The sequence below is a fragment of the Falco punctatus genome (genome assembly GCF_963210335.1).
Source record: "Falco punctatus genome assembly, chromosome: 5".
Lineage (NCBI taxonomy): Eukaryota > Metazoa > Chordata > Aves > Falconiformes > Falconidae > Falco > Falco punctatus.
The window spans coordinates 68,019,954-68,034,776 of NC_137584.1; positions in this window are offsets into that span (position 1 = coordinate 68,019,954).

A 14,823-nucleotide genomic window follows, 5' to 3' on the forward strand; every position below is an offset into this window, starting at 1 on the left:
GATTTAGCAAAACAAGGGAGAGAAGAGGTTGTTATTACACCTCAGCGATGTCGATGTGTGGTGATGTGACAGTGCACATGGCACTCTCACTGCTACACACACAGTTGAGACAAGGAACTCGGGTTCTTACCCCAAGGCATGTACCTCTCTACAGCCAGCCATTTAATTGGCACAGGACTGGTGTCTGTGAACAGCAAAGCCTGTCTCCCCCATCACCTGCTAGTTGTCAGGCTGGTGCCCCACCTGAGTAGGTGTCAAGGTAGCCCTGCTAGTGGCAAACAAGCATCCCCAGCAGCAAAAAACCCATTGCTGGCACATCTGTGAGAAAACCCATGGGAAAAGGAGCTGCGCGTGTTCCCTGCAGCCCCGGGCAGAGCTCTTGTGGCAGGGACAATTTCCTCATTTTGGAAGGGAATTTAAACAGGACTTTATGTCCTAAAAGCATGTAGCAAATTACTTTTCTACCCAACATTCCAATTCCAGGTTAGTAAAGTTTCTTAGTACAGTACATATTTTTTAGTACCTGATATACTACATAATAGCATGTTAGAGCAGCAGCATAAACTCTCATTCTATCCATCAGCTACGCAGGTTGTTCTGAAATAATTCGCACTGCAAACATTAACAGCTACATTTTTATTACTTAAACCACCCCTTTCAACTTTCATTGTCACCAAGACAAAATGGCTTCAAACAAAAAAATCCCTTTTAAACAAACAAACGAATGAAGGGTCACAAATCCTCAAAATAACAATGCCGCAAGTCTATTTTAGTAGTTCTCTTGGCAGAGTAATATGGAAGCTTCTCTCAAATGAACTGCTTCCAAGTTTCAAGGGAACAGGTCATAAATAGATTGTTCAGGATATTCACAAAGTTTGGGTATGATAGTGAGAAAGTAGCTGATTAAAGGCAAATTTTGTATTTACTTGTCTAAGTTACAGCAGCAGTGGACTTGTCACCCAAAGAGAGCACCAGCGTGTTTCTTAACCCTTTATGTTTTGCTTTTTTTTTTCTAAATTAAATCTCCATCCTTTTCTTAGCAGACCCTTTATCTCCAGAGCCAGAGATAGCCTTTGAGCCATGCAAGGAGGGGACACAGTACAATAAAGGACATAGAGGTCTTTGTGATGACAACAGGAAAAGCTCAAGGAAGAAAAGAGAGTGGTGCTGAAGGATGTGTGCCAGAGAGGGACCGGGGAGGGAGGGGATGTCAGGCCAGAGAGGGAAGAAGGTGAAGGAGTCCTGGAAGTCACTGTTATTTCAAGAGATGGCACAGATAGGCAGAGAGCGGGCTACAGGGCGCAGCCGCTGACCTTTCACGAGCTTCATGTTACAGCAGCCGTGGGCCGCATGCACCGACAGAGCTGGTCCATCTTCAGCAGCACTCCGAGACCCCCTTGCCACACTGCTGTGACTCCTCTCTCCCTTACGAATGATAACGCTTTCCAAGCTTCCCATTTCCAACCCCTCTGCACCTCCTGATTATTCAATAGGCTGTGTTCACTCAGCACACAGAGCTGGCAAAAATTGGACACGCAGGATAGCAGCAGGAGAGAACGTTTTGATTTCTTCTCCAAGACATGCCAGTTTAGCTTTAATCATTGTGAAAGAAACAAAAATGGAAGTCTGAAGTATTTCCAACTTTCCTTTTCTTATTAAGGGGAAAATACTCATAGGAATGATTCCATCATCAATAAATAATTTAAAAGGGACACAGATTTTGTGGGAAGATTTTCTCTTCCTTTTCAAAACCTTTTTTCCTACTGAAGAAAATAAGTCTACGTATTTTATACTGTTTTTTGTAAAAACATGGAAAACTAGGCATTTCTCAGTTATTTTTTCTATCTTAAATTTTATCTGAATAAGAAAGATTAAATTTCTTCTGGCTATCTCTTCCTATAATAGTATATTGTACTGGGTAAAGACACAAAATGATCGGCATGGTAAAGATTTTTACATAGGTCATAAAAAGAAAATGGCACATTCAAACTTGCAATGGTTTTGATAGCAAAATATTTACATTAACCTGGGAGCTTTCTCCCAAAGGATCCTAAAGCATTTCAGAAAAAAACTCTAAAGGATACAGTGATGTATTATTGACAGTCAGTCATTCTTCTGCTGAAACTCATCACCTTGTAGGCAACAGTACTAACTAGTTATTTAAGACAGGAAGTGAAGTATATTTCCTTTAATTGCAGGAATAAAATACGTGGCTACAGCAATACTTTGATATGGCATTTGGTCACGTCACACTTTTAATAGCTGTGTTATTGTGACAAGTGCTGGGCAATTCTCCACAGCCCAAGTGGTCAACATAATTTCATCTGAATGATGGCATCTCCAACAGTATAGCACTACCCTAAACATCAGTTGGGACACTGAGTCAGTGCTGACTCAGAGGGGATATATTAACATGCTAAATTACAAACATCATTCCCTACACAATGTGTTTCCTGGACATTTTCTCCTCGGAGCAGAGCCCTTGTCAAGTTTACTCGTTTTGAGAACTGAAGAAGAGCTAGTACGTAGAGTGTGAAAGCCTCCTTCAGAGAACCGGTGTTACTGTTCATTCTTAGTTTGCTCTTCTGATCTAGGTAGGCTGCAAAACGAAACCAAAATAATAAAATGGTGTAAGTTCTACAAGATTTCAGCACACATTTTGTGGTAGCCTGGATAGATCCTCAAAATAACTTTCATTTTCTTTTCCAGAAAGTTTTTACAGAGTTTGCTTTCTTTAAAAGCAACATAAATGGCAAATTAAATCTTGCAGCCAACCTTGTTCAAACTTGTATGCGACTGATCATCTCCAGTGGATACATGCACAGGCACCCACAGAAGATATCACATCAAGAAGGTGCAGTACAGCTTCTTGTGATCTCAATAAAAAGCCTGTTGTACTTGTTGTTTGGAAGCTTTTTGTATCTTTTGGCTGTCCACATGTCCCGGAACTGTTTTCTGAGGTATGTGAAGAAGTAAGGCCTCTTAGTTACCTCCCCCAGCCCGTTTTGTGAGAGCAAGACAAGTTAATTGTGCTTGACGATATGGATGACCCTTTCAAGTCATGTAAAATGATACCACTCTGCTTATCACAGGTAGATAACCATTAATATTACGTGTACCGTCTATGAGAAGAGAAAGGGTCTTGTTTGTTTTGGATGTTTTCAAAGGTAGGAAAGAAAGGGTCCTGTGGGGACACTAGCACAGAGCAGACAGTGCAGCCATACAAATTGGAGTTAAAAGACAGGAACCTGCAATAAAAATAGATGAAAGACAAAAACTTGGCTCTTTCTGTAGAATAAGCCTGAGTTGTTTCACTGTGGTGTGCAGCAGTACAAAAGTAGAACAGTGTCGTGTTTAACTGAAGCAGAGCTCCTGGCCGGAGATCCCTCTTGGTCAGTCACTACTTTTACTGAATTAATTCCTCATTTCTTACTTATTTTTAACTGGATTCATGTGTGTTCATAAGATCTCTTAAAATAATGGGCATCTCTTAGAATCTGTGCCAGAAAATAATTTGTCCAGTTGAGACCCAAAGAAAGGGGTTCTACAGTCTGAAAATTTTGCATTATTGTAACATTAATCATTACAGCTTAGAAGCACAGATCACAGTCCTTAAATCTAATGATAAACAACACATCTCAGTACAAGAGTCTGTCTTTGCAACTGTGGGTGCCACTCAGCTTATATTTAATAGAGGGGCAAGGCAGGATGAGGGAGAAACTAGTTAGCTGGGGAAGTGATGGCAGGATTTATGAGCTTGATTTTACTTTGGTGAAATACCTAAAAGCCACAGAACAGAATTTTCAGCTTGATTCAGCCTTTAAACTGCTTGTTTAAAAAAAACCAACACACCACAACTCCCTAAAAAGACTGAGAGTAAAATGCACCTATTTCTTTATAACATGCAACATGTATTGCACTCTGAGGAACCACAGTTTTAAGTCAGTGGAAAATGCCTCATCAGCTTGAGCTGGCTTTGGATCAAGCTCCTGAAGGTTTTGAGAAGACATTGCCAGTGTCTGAGGGCTTCAGCCAGCCTCATGTTTGGAAGTGGAATATAATAGTTCCTAGTGCTATTTCAGAATTGAATAATATGCACTGTGTAATTTGTGGTAGAGCAATATGATAACAAATACCAAGTTCACATTTCATTTGACAGAATGTGTGTTATCTGTAAAACGTAAAGGATAGAATTGCTGGGCAGGCAAAGAGCTGATTGAGGAAAGGGATCTCTCAACAGAGCTCAGTGGAAACACCGTGTTTCAGAGAATAATGAAGATCCCAGATCCCCAGTGCCTCAGTCATTTGGAATAATTAGGGGTTCACTTATTAAGGGTCAGATCATCTCATTGACCTCTAAACTTTCTGATCTTTAGGAACCTCCTCAAAACAGGCAAAATCAAACAAGAGGGTACTATCTGCCTTTTTAAAAGAGTTGTCAGGAAATCAAAAAGATATGATTTCTCTGAAGTTAATTAAAACATTCTAAAGGTTTTGGGTTTGAAGCCTTTCAAAAAGGCTACTGTTGCCTTGGTTGAGTGAAAATGTAACATATTTCTTACATTTTACAGAGAAGAAATGCATTTTTTAAATTACTCCAAAGGAAAATTACCATTCCAGGTTATAGAATGGCACTTTTTGGGGGCAAATATTTTTACATTTTCGCATTTGTTTTTCATTGTGGAAAAGGTGTCAATCTGAAATTTCATGGAAAAACATAAACTGGGGGGGAAGGAATGAGACTCAGGGGGCTGATTTGTTTTGAAAATACTGCTGAAATATTAGTATTAGTTATTTGATAGATTTGAATCACTAGGCATACATAAAAATAAAATCTGTGGTTAACAAAATATGCCATGTAATGAAAATTAATTAGGATGGTGAAATGGCAACAAATGGGTGAGTCAAAAGATTCAGTATATTTGTCTTGGAAACACAGTCATTGAAGTGCTTTGAATCCTTTTGTTTTCAACAAAAGACCTGTCATTCTTTCTTGCCAGTAATGGAAAATCTCAACATCATGGTGTCAGAAACACTTTCATAGCATGTCTGTGAACAGAGGTGTGGGAAATGATGAAGTTGAAAATGAATATTTTGTTAATGCTAAAAATGCAGAAATAAAATTTTACATTTGTTAATGAATAGTATGTGTTCACTTGATTTACATAAGGTTGCGAAAAAATGATCACAAAGGATTTACAGGGCAACAGAAATCAATATTCTTGAATGTTGTGTTGCATTTGAGCAATAACTTATCATAATGTTTACATGATTTTAATTCAATTGTAGCATGAAACACTGAAGATTTCAACTTGAAAGAAAATTATAGCATTGTATGCTTTTCCCCCCCTCCTGTGTTTTACAGAAAAAATAGATTTGATTTTCATTGGACGCTCCTGATACTGCCATGAAACTGTCTCTTTAAAATCTTTCATAAAAGCTTCCCTCTTTACAAAAAAAAATCTTACCACAGTAAGAATTGCTGTAACAACGTGCTTATCTCCTTTTGCTAGTAAAATAGAATATTAAACTAGCAAGTTCAGATAAATTAACAATTTCTTTCCTACATGGAGAAAGTATCTTTCAAAAAGAAGTGCCAGAAACATTAGGAAATCCCCTTGACCTTGCTACTGCTCTTGATTTTATGTAAAGGGCATTAAGATTTCAAAGATGCTTATGCACCCAGCCTCTGAAACCATGATTCTTGTTAGGTACCTTGAAGTATTTACACTTTACACTGTAGTGGTAGGCAGTAGCTTGCAATTCTTATGCAGCAGCAGTGCTCTTCCAAATTTATTTTGCAACAGTAATAGGAATACTTGATCAATTTAGCACTCTGAAGTATAACTCCTCTTTAAAGCCGTTTTCACGTAAGGTTTCATTTTATCTACACAAAAATCCTCAGATATTTTGCTGAATGCTTTAGGAAAGGTTCTATTGACCTACATGGAAAATAATTTGCAAGAAAACACTGTGAACATAAATTTTAGAGCTCTCATAAAACATATTGCATGGGACAAGTAAGGCCATATTACATAGAAAAACAGACTCTGTCTATAGAGTTATCAGTTAGGTTAGTGGTTAATATGTAATCTTCCATCTACAAACCCTGAAAAATGAACTCTCTGCACTCCATATCATCTAAAAAAATGTGTGGGTATAGTCACTTTCCATGATCTCATAACTTTATAACTGATTTTGTTACCTTCACACTATTAAGATGAATAAAAATTCTCCTTCCATCTTTTTTGTCTGCCACAGAGAAATGTTTCATGCTTTAAAAAGCTGCTTTAATAGTTTTCCTGTCACAGGCAGTTTTATTATGGCATTTTAACCTAGATAGAGCATTGAAACTATTTTATGTTTTCATAAATTATATGATCCAAAACTGTTACACAGAAATACATGAACACCTAGAAAAGGTCTTTTACTTAGCTTATTCAAGGATCTAATTTACCATCTTATATAAGATCCTTACCATTTTAACAAAATTGATCAAGCAAGGTGCCACTAACTTTAAAATTTGGTAGTTTTTTTGTTAATATCTTTTTAAAAAGCTAAGCTGTATTATAATAGCCAAGCCTTTGTGCCATGCTTGATTTAAATGCTGAGAATTTTTTACTGCATTCTTTTGTCCTGGCAAAATATAGGATATATACATGTAGTGCAGAGTTATGCAGATATCTTTATAACTGTTTTGTTTGTTGCTACTGCACACTAGAACTAAAAGTCCCACAGAAATACTTTGTGCTAGGCAAGAACAGATTTGGCTATGCTATCTTCCTTTAGTATTATCCATACCCAGAGGAAACTGTTACTCCAATAGAAATTAGACTTATACGCTAAGCTTCAGAGGGGACATTTTGTTCCCTAAAAATCCTAAATAAAGACCTTCTCCCTAAATTAAGACCCTATTCCCTAAATAGAGACCCGTCAAATCCTGCCTAAGAAACTACAAAAGTGACTGAACTTTCATTGAACCTCAAAGTTTTGGCTTATCTCTTGGGCAATGGCTGGGCTGGTTCGTATTTATATCCCTATTTAAAACAAGCAGATTAATTATTGGGTTTGCTTTCAAATTTAGTCACACACGGAATGTCTTAATTGTTTGTTAAAGGAGCAGCGGGTTGTGGTCAGGGTCAAATGCCCTTGTGCTCAACAGATTTTAACTTTGCACAGTACTAACCCTTAAGATGATGATAAGCAAGTAAAGCAAACCTAGAGGAAGATCTCCATGCTGTATGTGAGGTAAGTGCTGAGTATGCAGGTATGCAAGGGCAGAGGAAAGAGAGGAGGGGACCTGAGTTCATGGGACTGGGCATTTTTTACCATACTGGACAGCATAGTATGTACTGGTAAATGGCCTTTCAGTGCAGGTGTGTCAGGGAGTATGGCATTCTGCAAGATTAGTAGTAAAACAACGTGAGGTGTCTCCACTGCAGAGTTAACTTTGATGTTGGCAGAAGGGTTTAGGTATATGGGTTGAAAATTACGTTCTGTGTTCACTCCTGCTCATAACTCACCACCAGCTTTGTAGGTGCAGGCTGGACCACAGACTTGCTGATGGTCCTCCAGTGGTGCCATTCCAGAATTCCCAGTTTTCCTAGATCAGGTGGGTTCCTCCCTTAGTCACTGAAGAAGGATCTTCAAGTAGTTTACTCTGCAGCCTAAGGTATCATGAGATTTCTACTCACATATGGTGAAGATGTCTCTCAGATGTACCTGAGAAATGGTGAGGGCCTGGTGGAGTGACAGAACCATGAGGTACCACAGGAGACCTGCCTGTAGGCATGAGCCCACCAGTTGGACTAGTGCAGTCATGAGAGCCATGGGCTGGTTGGGATGGAGGCTCTCATCATTGCCTCACTGTCCTTCCAAACCTGATATTGCCCATTCAGGCACAGATTATGAGGGGGACTGGAGTGGCTGGGTGGTGATTGGGAGTACATGGCTAAACCTCTTTTTATGTGACCGGCAAAGTGTCAGGCTCAGGTATAGTGCTCCCTGTGATCACTGAGTCCCTCTCCCTGCTAGTGAGCAAATCCTCCCCAAAAGAAGAAGTTAGCAGGAGCAAATAAGGGGGCTTGACCTCCCCCTGCTGCAGTGGGCCAGAGGAAGTGGGTGGTTCGGCAGGCAAACCGCCTGTCCCAGCCCGGCAGCTGGCACAGCATCTTTCTTGCATATCAGGCAGCCTCCAGGGGAGAAAAAAGGGTTATTTTAACGTGGTCAGCCATGGTTTCAGCTCTCTGCAATTCTGCAAGGAGGAAAGGGAGGGCTCTCCTGTGTTTGGGACCAAGGGACTAATTCTGTTTGCTTTCCCTTGGAGAAGACCAATTGCCAACTTTTCCACTCCCTGGAATGAGGGGGGCTGGCTTCATTTATTTTCAGCACCCTGCAGGAAATGAGGCTGCTCGGTTTATTATCCTGAAGCTAGAAGGACAGTTCAGTTTCTGTCGTAGGTGTAGGGGCACGGTTACTAAATTTACTGTGCTTTTTCCAAAGGGTTGAGCCTTGCAGCAGATCTGTTATTCCCACTAATTGCCTGTTGCCTCAATGTATCTTTGGTTGAAACCTGCCAGCTTGAATTGTGACCTGCCAGCACGAGAAAAGACCTTACGCAGGCAGCAGCCTTCAGTTAGCTCTAGTAAAAGAGAAATCTGAAGAGCTGTGTAGAAATGTGTCTATTTCCATGTGCCTGTGTCTGTGTCTGTGTGATGTCGAGCACAGTGGTGGTATGGGTTAAGGGCAGTGAGTGCACAAGTGATTAAGGAGGCTGGTTTACAGCAACATGCCAGTCTCCTACAAGACCAGAAGAAAATCCAGGTAGCATTACACAAGAGAAAGGTACATTTCTTTCTCTGATCTCTTTAGTGCTTACAAGATTTAGATAACGTGCTTATCATGAAACAAACGGAGATATTTTGCAAGTTTTACTTGGTGTGGTAACAACTATTACCCTTTATACCTTTGTAAATACCCTGAAGTCTGCAAGAGTAAGGGCATAAATAAAGTGAACGAACACAGCCTGACTCCAAATACCTCTTGGCTTTTCACATACATCTTTAATTAAATGATGAGGATGAATTTTTGTGAGGCTGTAATAAAATACAATTATTCAAATAAATATCTGAACAAAATAGTCATATGGCCAGAATAAATTACCATCATATTTTTAATTACTGAAGTAGGTTTTGGTAGGAGGGAATGAATAATATTAAAAGATTTAATTAGTGAATTCAGAGAGGGGTTATTTACAGCACCAACATCAACAACATAACATCTAACATAATTAGGGATCAAAAAAAGCCTACTACAACATTAACATCTAACATAATTAGAGATCAAAGAAAGTCTACCAGGCAAGCAAGATCCTTCTTGAAGAAGAAGATGTGGTCTCCCAGTCTTTAATTCCTTGCTTTTCTCTCCTTTAAGTTTCTTTTCCAAGTACTTTTATTTCCTCTAGAATATTTAACCATAGATAATTAAATAATTTTTGTAAGGGATCAAGTAACCTGCAGCAGTAGCCTGCTAGTTCTACAGAAGCTAGATGTCAGAAATGGCTGCTGAATATTGACTTTACAATGCTACTGTATATGAGAGGAATGGGACAAGGGGAAGAAAGACATGCCACTACTATTTAGCACAAATGCTGATTTGAAATTTTTTCCCAAGATGCAAGAAAGGTCCTTCTGGCCTGGGTAATTTCAGCAGTGCTTTGGAATAGTTGGTCTATAAAGTTATAGCGTAGAAGTCTTGTTCTACCTTGGCGTTGTCCTGTGCTTTTTGATGCCTCAGGGCTTAGAATAGGACTCCTGCCAAGAGGTAAAAATTAATTAGATTAATTATACTCTATGAATTAGAGGAAAGTTCTTGTGGATTTTTTCGTGGCATTTTTTCTGTCCATATGTGTCATACTTATTTTTGCAATTTCTCTGACTTGCTCCATGTTTCCTGGCCGTGCTTAGGAACCTGTTCCAGCCAGTGAAAAGGATGCCTCCCCTGCCTAGACTGAAGGCAAACAGAGAACATCTAATAAAAAGTTCAGAACAGGAATTTATTTTCATGAAATTTGTCTCAATTTCTCCTGTTCCTAATTTTCTGTCAGAATTAGAAACCCTATGGATGGGTGGGGGTTGGGGGGAAGCTTGCAAAGATTCCATAAAAATTTCCAGGTGGAGAAAAATATCAAACTTGTTCTAATATGTATTGGATCTTAGAAACTTCTGTTCCTTTGAAATTCATCCGCACTCCTCTGGGAGAAGGAAATAACAAAATACATAAAAGGCATTAATCTTCAGTAATATTGGTGTAACCTGAGAAACTTAAAATTCATCTCCAAAAGTGACTATTTACTAAGTAAACCATGTAGGGCTTCTGTACCAGCTCCAAACTACATTAGAATCTGTGTCTTTAAAAGTTTTGGTAGTAGGACTTAAAATTAGTTATTAAAAGCCCTTATTATCAACAAATCACGTACTGGAGCAGGAGAAAAACATGCCTTCTTTTTCTCTAGCTCTTGTGGGCTCCAAAGGGCTCTGCCCTCGGTCACTTTCCCCCCTCCCTCTGCAGAGGGCACCTCCTCTCCGGGCAAGCTCAACTGTAAACACAAGCCCAGCTGCTCACACAGATGACTCAAATCCACCCGTATGCTCCCTTTTGTCCAAACCCAAAGCTCAGCCTACTTCTCTCTGAATGTCTCGCCATCAGCTCAAGCTCAGTAGGGCTCACTAGAGCTCTTAATCTGTCTTCTAAGCTCCCTTTGCTGCTGCTTTTCCCAGTCACTGTGGCTGACCTGTCTGCTGCTTGCACCTTGAACTTGTCAGCACCTTCAGACTGGGACTTTCTCCACCTTGGCTTCTCATATCAAGGCTCTGTGTAAATCTTGATACATAAAACTTCAAAGCTATGACCTTCCTCATACTTCCATACAGCTGAAATTACCAGTCTGGCTTTCATCCTTTTGCCACAAGATGCTTCTCCCTGGCTTTGACAGAGCCCGCTTCCCGCTCTTTCCCGTGCCCACAGCTGTAAGCGGGTTTCCCCTCCCCTCCTGTCTTCCCACCAGCTCCCCCACCATCAAGCACAACACAGTTCTTCTCCATGCATTTTGCAGCCCCACTGCCATCTCTGACAACCTGCAGCACCAGCTGTCATCACACTTTTGTAAACCTTTTGCACCAGTAGGGTCCTCTTCCTACACTGCCCTGCCAGCCTGGGAGGAGCTCTCTCTAAAAATATACACCACTCTGCCGTTACGCACCTTCAACATTTCCCCAGGAGCTTTCTTTTTTCACACTGTCTAAAAAAAATGGGTTGTGGGCATCCTGCAAGTGTTACACACACAGTGACCAGTAACATTGTATTATTTTCCTCCACTTCCCTGAATGTAGCTACCTGTTGTTTTGTGGTTTTTACTTTTTTGGTAAACCTTAGATCATAAATGCATTGAGCATCTCTACCACTTGGGCACATGCAGAAAAAGACATGGCAAAGCCCTGATACACTTCTGAATTGTATAGATGCTGCAGTACTAGAAATACAGAGATTTCACCTTCAGCTGCACAAATGCTGGGAATGCTTATTCAGTTAGAGGGCGAAGTTTAACTCACATTCTTTTAGAGGAGAGGCTAAGTTATCCATCAATATTATTAAAAAAAAAAAAAAAAAAAAAAAAAGGATTATTCACAGATATAATTATTTCATGTCTACCAAAACTCAGCGCCTTTCTTACAAGGCACTTCTGGAATTTCATTTTTTTCTTTCTTCTTGTATTTTTGTCTCCATTGTGGAATTGTAGTGGCAATATTTTAAATTAATTGCTGTACAGGGTGGCTAGAGCACTACCATGTGTGATAACCTGGACATTGTCCAATGTAGTTTGAATTTCAGTGCTCACTGAATTGCATACAGTTTCCTTTCTTTTTCCCATGTGTCAAGAGGTTCTTCTCAAAGACGTGCAAGTCTTGCTCAGAATCACATTTCTAGTGCTCTGACTCTAAAGTTTATTTTTTCTGCAGGAATCTATAGTTTCTGTAGTGTTATAACCCAAACCAAATGTTTTCTGAGGCACAATAGAAAGCTCTATTTCTAAGCCATTTGAACACATGTATTCAAAGTGTATTAACCATGGATAGAAGATGACTGCAGAAGGTATTTCTAAATGTGGAGTCTTTTAAAAGGAGCTAAAACTGTTTTCCTTTCCAAGAAAAATGTATCAGTTTCCCTATGTTTAGTGTATTTCAAATTCTGTCAACAAGTCATAGGCTGTTAACAGGAAGCTGCCTTCTGTTTTGCTCGCTGCCAGGATCAGGGGTGACATTCCTACCCTCTTGAAATCAGTGACAAAACTTCCTTTGACTTCAATAGGGAAAAGATTTCACCCATAGCAAGAAAATTATTATCCCTACATTTTCAGAACTGAAAAGAATAAAAAACCTCCTTCCAGATCATACTTATCTCCATTTTCAGATATTGTCATGAAATAATTATTTATATTGTCATCCTTTTCAATATAAAGGTTATCTTGGTTGATTTTGATGCCTGAATACGGGAATTAGCTTATAAAGTATTTTTGCAGTGTACAACAACAACAAAAGAATAGTTCAGAAAGGCAAAAGCAAACATAAAAAAAAGCACTTCTCTTTCCATTTTATTAATATGGATTTTCTGTCTTTCCACACAGAAGAATGAATATAATTTCATTAGACAGAAGATGATGCTGATAAAGATAGTTCTTTTTGCAGAATGATGTTTGGTGGAAGGAGATGGAGGAAGGGTTGATTCAAAGAACAGTGAAATAGGTGGGGAAAAAATTCAATAGAAAAACTTGTATTGACTGTGTTGGGCTCTATGTCACACGCTCCTCACCTGTTAAATACTGTGCAGCAAGGAAAGTTCAAACCCTTGTAACTTTTCTGCAAGAGTCTTTTTAAGAAGCCATAAAATACAGGAGCCGTGGAGTCCCAGCTGAATTGTATAAGACTAGGATGTATTTCCAGAAATGCTGAAGTAAGTATAATCTAGGTGTCAGGAAAACACAGTGATCTGGTGCATAAGTAGACAGTTACCTAATCTTGCAAACACTGAGGGTCTGCCTGATAACTTATTAAAAGACCCAAACACACCAAATTCAGTGAAAACTGAGTATTCACTATCTAACCAGGGACACAAGGGCCCAGATTTTCCTATGTGATCTCTGGAATTTTTAACAGCCAATTGTCATCAGTTAAAAATTTAAGAATAACAACACAGCATCAGTTTAAAAAATTTAAACATCAGCCTGTTGTAGGATTAGAATTTTGTTTATTCTTTGTGTCACAAAGGTCAGTGCAGAAGGAAAAGGTGAGCCCAAAACACCCAAGACACCTTGTATGTGTCTGAAAAAAATTATTCAAAGAAAAGTTATTTTTAATTGGGTATAGTTATACTATGATCTGAGTGTTGATACTCATACATCAGTTTAGATACGTTTATCACTCCTAGTCCATACAAACTCCCCATGTGGACATCACTACATTGTTTAATTGACTTCACAGCACCAACAGCGTAAGCACACCAATGCACAACCCCAGGGCAAGCTAGAGGATGATTCTGCAGCAGGCCACTGACTTCAATGCACCCATCCCATCCCATGGTGCACAGAGCAGTTTACTACAGTAAATATTGCTTCACTTGATTGTACTTTCAAATATCAACCAGACCGACATCATATAGAAATTTCTGTACTTTTATTCTGAAATTTTATAAACCATATTTTGTTACGCAAACTATTTCACCTCCAAAAACAAGCAACCCTTCAATTATCCATAAACAATACACAGTTTTCATGATTAATCTGTACGGTAGATGAACATAATTCAGGAATCACAGATCCACTGAAAATCAACAGGACTTAGGCTCTTGAGTCAGTGCATCCAAAATAGAAACCCAGCAAGGCAGACACTTTTCAGAGAAGTCACATTCCTCTGAAACTCGAGTTATTTGTACTCCTCAGCACATGCTCGTGATAGTGAAAGACTGAGGTTCTGCTGACACCTGTTGATAAATGTCTGAACAGCAGAACTGCTGCCTTAAGAGTTAGAGAAATGAAGTAATGTATATTAAGAAAACAGGAGTAAAGGTACAGACCTGTCTCCTTTCTATAGCAGAAGAGTTTCCAGTCATTGCTAAGTCATAATGGTGGAGTGAGGCTGGGGAAAGGACAAAAACGAAAAGTAAAAACAAAATTTGCTGCTAGATTTTTTGTGAGACCGTCCCTGACAAGGATGATGAGGTCACTTCCTAGTGAGTCAATACACTACTTGCAGTGAGTCATTGTGGAGGTGCTGACTAAGCTGAAAGAGATTTGCTAGTGACTCGATGATCAGCAGAAATATAATTAATATCAGCAGAGACCAGTATCTGTTTTTTCAAATGATCAGATTCATGCTAACGTGGGAGTGCGATAAGATGACAGAGTACCAAGAGAGTTTCAAACATTGTTTTTTTTTAAATATAGGAAGAGAATGTCTTGCTTACCTAGCATCTTATCCTCAAAACTCAGCAAATATAACATCTGAACTCTTCTGGGGATGGTTAGGCCCAAGAAAAGATAAGATTGTAATAGCATTGTACTTGTTACAACACTAAACAATTAAGGTCAGCTTCAAATTTTCAGTTATGGTACAGTTCTAAAATTAAGCAAAAAAAGCTTGTACCTTTGTGTTAAGCAAACATACTGAAAAACGGAGAAGATTGCTACACCTTTGGTAAGTGTTTGTGTTAACAGGCTGCACACTGCGCTGCCTTTCATTTGTACAGGGGGTGCATGGTCCCTGGTAAGAA